Source organism: Suricata suricatta, chromosome 17 (genome assembly GCF_006229205.1).
Source record: "Suricata suricatta isolate VVHF042 chromosome 17, meerkat_22Aug2017_6uvM2_HiC, whole genome shotgun sequence".
Lineage (NCBI taxonomy): Eukaryota > Metazoa > Chordata > Mammalia > Carnivora > Herpestidae > Suricata > Suricata suricatta.
Genome location: NC_043716.1, coordinates 15,789,046 through 15,798,181, shown reverse-complemented (window position 1 = coordinate 15,798,181; position 9,136 = coordinate 15,789,046). Strand labels below are relative to the sequence as shown.

The following is a 9,136-nucleotide window of genomic DNA, read 5'->3' as shown; positions in this document are numbered from 1 at the left end:
GTTGCCTGATAGATATTTCTCCATCCCTTTACTTTCAACCTGTAGGTGTCTTCCGGTCGAAAATGCGTCTCCTGTAGACAGCAAATAGGTGGGTTTTGTTTTTTTATCCATTCTGCTACCCTGTGTCGTTTGGTTGGAGCATTCAGTTAGGGTTTTCTATATAAAGTATCACGTTATCTGTAAATAGGGATAGTTTTACTTCCTTACCAATTTGGATGTGTTTTATTTCTTTTGTCTGATTGCTGTGGCTAGGACTTCCAGTATTATGTTGAATAAAAGTAGTGAGAATGGACATTTTTGTCTTATTCCTGATCTTAAAGGGAAAGCTTTCAGTTTTGCCATTAAATATAATGTCAGCTGTGAGTTTTTCATTTATGACCTTTATATGTTGAGATATGTTCTTTCTAAACCTACTTTATTGAGAGTTTTTATCATGAATGGATATTGTATTTTATCAAATGCTTTTCTGCATCTATTGAAATGATCACATAGTTTTTACCCTTCCTCTTGTTAATGTGATATATCACATTGATTGGTTTGTGAATATTGAACTATCCTGGAAAAGATTCATTTTGATCGTGGTGAATAATCCTTTCAATATATTGTTGAATTTGATTTTGGTTTGCTAATATTTTGTTGAGGATTTTTGCATCTATGTTCATTGAGGGATATTGGCCTTTAGTTTTTTTTTTTTCTTTCATCTGCTAACATTGGGCTTTGCTTGTTCTTTTCCTAGTTCCTTTAGGTGTAAGTTAGATCATTGTTTTGAGCTTTTTCTTGTGTCTCAAGGTGGACTATAAATTTCTTCTTAGAACTGCTTTTGCTGTGTTACAAAGATTTTGGACCATTGTGTTTCCATTTTCATTTGTCTCCATGTAATTGAGTTGTTGTTGTTTAGTTTTTATTTCATAATCATAAACTTAACTCTGCAATCCAGGTAGGCTTGAAGGGGAGTAAGGAAAATATGGAACCCATAGAACTATAGTGAGAGCACAGATTATGCGATATTTCAAGCAGATGGGAGTGAAGGGGTGCACTCTTGAGCTACAGAAGATAGCTGGTCTGGTAGTTAAGATAAAACACAAGGCAAATTTATTAGATTTGTACAGTCAGCAATGGTGATCTTCTTGCTGGTCTTGGCATTCCTGTACCCAAGGTGCTCCATGGCTTCCATAATATTCATGCCCTCTTTCATCTTGCCAAAGACCACATGCTTGCCATCCAGCCACTCAGATGAAAAACTGGGAACCATTTATGTTGAGTCCAGCATTTGCCATGGCCAAGATACCAGGACCTGTGTGCTTCAGTATGAAATTCTCATCAAATTTCTCCCCATAGATGGACTTGCAGCCAGTGCCATTATGGCATGTGAGGTCACCAACCTGACACCTAAATCCTGAAATAATCTTGTCAAAGCAGGAAACTTTATAACTAAATCCTTTTTCCCTGGTGCTCAGAGCATGAAAGTTCCCTGCTGTCTTTGGAACTCTGTAAAAAGCTCAAAGGAGATACAGCCCAAGGGCTCACTATCCACAGCAATGTCAAAGGACACAATGGGTTTGACCATGGCCAGGTGGCATGGGCAACTCTGGGATGGTGGCACCTGCAAGGCTGTCTCTATGTGTTTTTTAATTCCCTCTTTGATTTCTTTGTTAACCAATGGTTGTTTAGTAGCTTGTTATTTTGCTTCAATGTGTTTGTGTTTTTTCCAGTATTTTCTTTGTAATTGATTTCTAGTTTCGTATTGATGCTTGATATGATATTAATCTTATTGAGACTTGTTTTGTGGACTAACGTGATCCTGGAGAATGTTCCATGTTGCACGTGAAAAGAATGTCTATTCTCCTGTCCGGGGATGAGATGGTCTGTACATATCTATTAATACTAATGGGTTATTCAAAGCCACTCCTTCCTTATTGATTTTCTGCCCAGATGATGTATTCATTGACATAAGTGGGGTATTTAAATCCCCTACTATTATTGTATTACTGTCACTTTCTCCTTTATATCTGTTAATATTTGCTTGTATTTAGGTGCTTCCATGTTTGGTTCATAGATACTTACAGTATCCTCTTGTTGCATTGATCCCTTTATCATTATTTAATGCCCTTCTTTTTCTCATTAAAAACAGTCTTTGTTTTTAAGTTTATTTTATCTGAAATAATTATTTGCTACCTTTTTTCACTTTTATTTCATGGAATATCATTTTTTTAATCCCTCCACTTTCAGTCTGTATGTGTCTTTAAGTCTGAAGTAAGTATCATAGAAAGCATATAGGTGCATTTTGGTTTTTTATTCATTAAATTACCTGATGTCTTTTGATTGGATCATTTACATTTAAAGTAATTTTTGATAGGTATGTACTTACTGTCATTTGTTGTTTTCTGGCTTTCTAGTTTTTTGTTCCTTTCTTATCCTCTTGTCCTCTTTCCTTCTGGTTTGATGACTTTCTTTAGTGTTGTGCTCAGGTTTATTTTTTTTTAATTTTGTGTAACTTTTTAAATTTGTGGTTACTATGGGGTTCACATATAACATGAGTATTCACAGTCTATATTAAGCTGATCAACTTGAGTTCACATGTATGCTGAGGAACACATAGTAAAGGCACTAAATTTTTACTCCCCCTCCATGTTTTATGTTAGTGATATCATATTTTACATCTTTATTTTGTGTATGCCTTGAATAATTTTTATAGATATAATGGGTTTTACTATTTTTGTGCTTTAGCCTCCTTACTGGCTTTATAAGGGATTAATCTGTTGCCTTTATTGTATGTTTGCTTATACTAGTGAAATTTTTTAATGATTTTCTTCCAGTTATGACCTTTTAATTTAAGTAATTCTTTTTTTTAAACTAAATATTTATTGAACTAATATAGAATAAATAAAGCAGGGTGGGAGGAGATAGCCTGAAGATACAATAAACACATCCAAATATTCAGAGGACATCACACACAAAAACTGAAAGACTTGTTCAGTATTTCTCCAAAAGGCAGAACTTGAACCAAAGGATAAATGTAAGCAACTAGGAGGCTGCAGGACAGTTGTGCAAAGTGGATCACTTCTTTGCCAGTATAATGCATTCCATCCTACATTTCCCTGCTTCTGAAAGGAATATTAGTTGCATTTTCATGGCAAGCCCTCCACTGCCAGTATACTGGATGTACTAACACTACCAGGAAAAAATGTGATGGTCTTTTGTTCCTCATCTACATTTCAGCATTGTGTGAGTGAATTTCAGGAGGTGAGGAGAAAGGAGAGCCCATTCTCTGAAGAGGGTGGGTTAGAATCCACAGCAGCTCAGATGCTGCCTCTGGGGACAGTCCTCCTCAAATTCCACACGAATCTCTGTAACTGTCACCCATCGGTGCAGACAGGGGTGTGCTGTGTGCTACAGTAGGGACAAACAGTTGACAACCACTGTCCCACATGAAGCAGGAAAGCTGTGTTTTATAGTCATTAGGAAATACAAACTGCATAATACTGACAGGCTCCATCCAAATTGTTAAATATTATAAAATGAGAATTGTTACAATAACTTCAGCATAATGTTTAAGGACAAAATATATATAATATACTTTATATATGTATTTTATCACATACTCATAGGGAATGCTGAGGTGCTAATCCATCCTATAAATTGAAAGTAAAAAATTTTACATTTCTTTCTTTGTCAGTATACAGGATTCTGAAGGTGGATCTTGAATTCAGAATGATACATCAGTTTTCGAAGAAAGCCACATAATCAGTCAGTCTGGCTAACTGGTGCTCATTGGGGATTGGTGGAACTGGGGCAAGTTCTGATAAGGGAATAAATCAGTTGAAGGAAACATCCAGGGCTCCTGCAGCTGGCTTTTTGGGCATAACATTCTGGTGGTAGAGTGGGCTTGCCATCCTTGTTCTAATGTACCTTTCACAGCCTCTTCCACAGGAGCCCGACAAAGGCTGCAAAATCGTTGGCTCTTTATGGAGGTGTAGGCTTGAGCGACCAGGGTGAAGGCTCTTCTCTTTGTGGCATCTCTAAGTGCTTCCATAATAGGCTGGACCGTCTCAGGCCACTGGTGTGCATTGACAGTCATATAGATCCCAGGGAAATCTCTCTGCCAGATTCTTTGTCTTACTGATCAAATTCCCTCAAATATAGAATTTGCAGATTCTATAGTATCCTTTTCCAAAGATATCTTGCATTATTCATGTCATTGTGGAGCAGAAAAAAAGCCAAGAGCTGACCAAACACTGGGGATGTAGCAATTTCTCCAGGAGCCTCAAGCTCCCACTTCTCACACTGATCCAGCAAATTGTTGAAAATTAAGGCACTTTCTGCCATCACCACTGCTGGCATTGTCCCAGCCAGTCCCACCTTTGCACCTTCCCAAAATAGACCCCAGACAGTCCCATGGCCATTGCACCCACAGTGAAGTACTAAAGAATTCTCTTTAAACAAAAATAAAAAACAAACAGAAAAAGGAATTCCCTTTAACATTTCAGGTCATCATTCAGAATTTAAGAAGAGATAAAGATTTTCCCAGATAAACAAAAGTTAAAGGAGTTCATCACCACTAAACTAGTCTCATAAGAAATGTAGAGTTTTATGATTGAAATGACTGCATGTAACTCCTGAATAAGACAATTCAACAATGATTATTTGATAGTCATTATTGATGAGAATATTATTCATGCAGCTAGGTGATAAATTTAAAACAATTTGCACAACAATTAAAAACTTACAAGTATAAATTATATTTGACTATAATTGCAATTACTTTATTCCCACTAGCAAATGTAAGGTGGTACTATCTTATGATAACATGACTGGTTTCAGGATCCACTTTTTCATATCAAGAATATATTATAAAATAATATCAAAAAACAGATCAAGCTCTAATTTGCAGAGTATGACGGTATTTTTAAAATGAAAATCCTACAGGTAACTTGGATGTAACTAAGAGGACACATCAGCCATAAAAAAGGAAGAATTCAATATATACAAAGAAATTGGGAACTGAGTCCATTAGGAGTATCTGGCAGGCCTCCCTGTGTTTCCTGGCCATATCTTAGGCTGTGAGTCCTGCCCCTTGGGTACCTGGAGCATGCACTCTTCCAGAAGCTCCAAGTCTCAGTGTTTATGAGAAGCAGCAATATTCACTGCAACTGGCTTTGGAAAGTGATGCCCTGGTAGTGGAATACTCCTTGTTTTTGCTCTTTTATTAAAGGATACTTGCTTTATTTAATAAAGCAAGTTCTTTATTGTGCATGCCTCCTGTAATACCATGGGGAACACCAGAGTGGATCATCAGTCTCTGATTATTTTGGGCTACTCTCTGAGAAGTCTTAGAACAAATTACTTCTGGCCAGGGTGAATTATGTAGAGGCACCAACCACCCCAGTCCTTTCAGGCCACTCATAGGGTTGAATAGGTAACTATCTTACAGTGCATCTGTAACTCATTTATTATATACTAAATGAAGTGTGTCACTTAAAAGACTATGGTTTATGTAGCTAAACTTGTTAAAAATGGGGGGAAAAAGAAATCATAGTTTCTGTTTTTAATAACCCAATTCCTTACATTTGAAATGATTATATTACAAGGTAATATAACTATAAATTAATTAGTACAGATGGAATATATAATAGCTGGTGAATGATCAAGTCATGTATTGCCCTCACCCAGTTGTAATTTTTCTTTATATTTTAAAAATCTGTAATGCTTTTATTATTGAGACATAGAGAAACAGAGCATGAGGAGGGAAAGGGGCAGAGAGAGAGGGAGACACAGAATCTGAAGCAGGCTCCAGGCTCTGAGCTGTCAGCACAGAGCCTGATGCAGGGCTCAAACCCACAAACCATGAGATCATGACCTGAGCCGAAGTTGGACGCTTAACCTACTGAGTCACCCAGGCGCCCCTCGGTTGTAATTTTTCTTAAAACTGAATAATATGTTACTAACTTTAATAGTCAGTGTCCATATAGGAATGGAAGTCATACCAGTTATTTGAATAGATAATTTAACAAGAATTGTTAACTAGATATAAAATGAAGGAGGTGACTGCAAAGTTAAAAAGAGAAACCCAAGGTAAGGTATTGTAGAGGGAGCAAGTGTTATCACATCTAGAGCTGGGAAAAAAAATGAAGCAGAGGAAAAAACTTATAAACATAGAGGAGTGACCCCTCAAAGCTGAAACTCAGATCTCAGAAGATGCTGCTCAGCTGGTGTCAGGGTCTGAGCTTAGAGGAGGGACTTTGTGGGACCCAGATCTCTAAGGCAGGAACACTGGCTGGCTGGTGTTGATGTCTTTGAGTTGATGAAATGTACAGAACTGTAGAAAAACTACAAACTGAATTTAGTTGTTGCTGGAGTTAGGGCCTGCTGCTACCAGGATGAAGAATCATTGCTTAAAGCACACAGGAACCAAAAGGCTACAGGAAGCAGTCTTGGGGTAGATATGAAGGAATAATTCTCTTGCCCTTCCTCAGTCTTGGGGTCTCCCTCTGATGCCACCAATTAACAGAGTTTAACAGAAGCACCTGGCAAAGCAAAGAAATTTGGTTTTCAGATTCCCAGCTCCAGCATCAAAGAAGAATACAAAAGGGTGAGTTGAGAGCTGAGATAATAATATAGTAACTGGTATTTGACTGATGTGAAAATTGATACGAGAAATGGAGTTTATCCTCCATCCTCTGGTTTGCATGTATCTCATGAATATAGTTAAAGACCCTGCTTCTTCCTGCTCCTCACATCCAATGAATATAATGTCATGACCAACTCAATGCTGATTGGAAGGTCAAGATGCTCAAAATCTCTGTGGACTACATTATGGTAGAGAGCAGGAGAACTGTTGTAGCCCTGGGGCAAGACAGTGAAGTTATATTGTTGGCTCTGCCAAGTAAAATCCAATAGCTTCTGGTGTTCTCTGCCAATTTGTATGGAGACATAAGCATTTGCTAGATCAATAGCTGCATACCAGGTGGCAGGGTGTGTGTTGATTTACTCCAGTAAAGATATTACATACAGAAAGCAGCTACAATTGAAGACATCTCCTGGTTAAATGTGTAATAGTCTATGGTCATTCTTTAAAATCCATCTACCTTCTTCACAGACCAAACAGGCAAGTTAAGTTGGCATGAGATAGGTTCTATCACTCCCTGCTTCTTTCAAATTTTTATTGGTGTTACTAATCTCTGTAAGTCCCCATTCTGCCACCCCAGGAAAGGAGTAATTTTTGTTTACTCTCCTGGTATATGTATATGTGGGGAAGGGGAGTTCCCAAGGGCTACAATTTGGCCCTTTATACTATAAACCTCCTTATTTTGGGATCAGAATTTCTGATCCTGGATTCTAAACTGAAAATTCTGCCAGTTACCATGTTCTAATTACATATCCAGGAACTGATTAAATCACTACAGAGTGGTCAATGGATTTACTTAATCCACTGGGATTCAAACTGGAGTTATCCATCAGTGTAATACATCACATTAACAAAAGAAAAAAACCATGTGATCCTGTCGATAGATGCAGAAAAAGCATTTGACAAAATACAACATCCTTCTTAATAAAAACCCTCAAGAAAGTCGGGATAGAAGTAACTTACTTAAACATTGTAAAAGCCATTTATGAAAGGCCCACAGTTAATGTTATCCTCAATAGGGAAAAACTGAGAGCTTTCCCCCTGAAATCAGGGACATGACAGGGATATCCACACTCACCATTGTTGTTTAACATAGTCTTGGAAGTCCAAGCATCAGAAATCAGACAACAAAAGGAAATAAAAGGCATCAAAATTGGCAAAGAAGAAGTCAAACTTTCACTTTTCACAGATGACATGATACTCTACATGGAAAACCCAATCGACTCCACCAGAAGCCTTCTAGAACTGATCAATGAATTCAGTAAAATTCCAGGGTACAAAATCAATGTACAGAAACCAGTTGCATTATTATACACCAAAAATGAAGCAACAGGAAGAGAAATCAAGAAATGGATCCCATTCACAATTGCAAGAAAAATCATAAAATACCTAGGAATAAACCTAACCAAAGATGTAAAAGACCTGTATGCTGAAAACTATAGAAGACATATGAAGGAAATTGAAGAAGACACAAAGAAATGGAAAAACATTCTGTGCTCATGGATCAGAAGAATAAACATTGTTAAAATGTCATTATTACCCAAAGCAATTTACACATTCAATGCAATCCCCATCAAAGTTGCACCAGCATTCTTCTCAAAGCTAGAACAAACTATCTTAAAATTCGTATGGAACCACAGAAAAACCCAAATAGCCAAAGTAATATTGAAGAAGAAAACCAAAATGGGAGGAATCACAATCCCAGACTTTAGCCTCTACTACAAAGCTGTCATCATCAAGACAGTATGGTATAGACACAAAAACAGACACATGGACCAATGGAATAGAATAGAGAACCCAGAACTGGACCCACAAGTGTATGGCCAATTAATCTTCGACCAAACAGGAAAGAGTATCCAATGGAAAAAAGACAGCCTCTACAACAGGTGGTGTTGGGAGAGCTGGACAACATGTAGAAGAATGAAATTAGACCACTTTCTTACACGAGTCACAAAAATAAACTCAAAATGGATAAAGGACCTGAATGTGAGACAGGAAACCATAATAACCCTAGAGGAGAAAGCAGGAAATAGCCTCCTAGACCTCAATCACAGCAATTTCCTCCTTGATTCATCCCCAAAGGCAAGGGAATAAAGAACAAAAATGAACTACTGGGACCTCATCAAGATAAAAAGTTTTGCAATGCAAAGGAAACAATAAAAAAAATAGGGAACCGACAGAATGGGAAAAGATAGTGGCAAATGGCATCTCAGATAAAGGGCTAGTATCCAAAATCTACAAGGAACTCACTAAACTCCATACCCAAAAAACAAACAATCCAGTGAAGAAATGGGCAGAAGACCTGAACAGACACTTCTCCAAAGAGGACATTTAGATGGACAACAAGCACATGAAACAATGCTCAGCGGCACTCATCATCAGGGAAATACAAATCAAAATCACACTGAGATACCACCTCACACCAGTCAGAGTGGCTTAAATGAACAAATCAAGAGTCTATAGATGCTGGCGAGGATGTGGAGAAACGGGCACCCTCCTACACTGTTGGTG

The 9,136-nt window shown here is 37.6% G+C and overlaps 1 protein-coding gene and 2 pseudogenes across 1 annotated transcript in view; 1 reads left to right on the top strand and 2 right to left on the bottom strand.

Annotated features, from left to right (window-relative positions):
* The window catches only part of EFCAB5 (EF-hand calcium binding domain 5), a 154,487-nt gene that overhangs the window by 5,764 nt on the left and 139,587 nt on the right, over positions 1-9,136 (top strand). Inside the window, exon 2 of the mRNA XM_029928897.1 lies at positions 6,474-6,589. The gene's annotated coding sequence lies outside the window, so the exon portion shown is untranslated. The remainder of the gene's footprint in view (positions 1-6,473; positions 6,590-9,136) is intronic.
* LOC115282756 lies at positions 1,070-1,567 on the bottom strand (annotated as a pseudogene).
* On the bottom strand, positions 3,720-4,341 carry LOC115282744 (annotated as a pseudogene).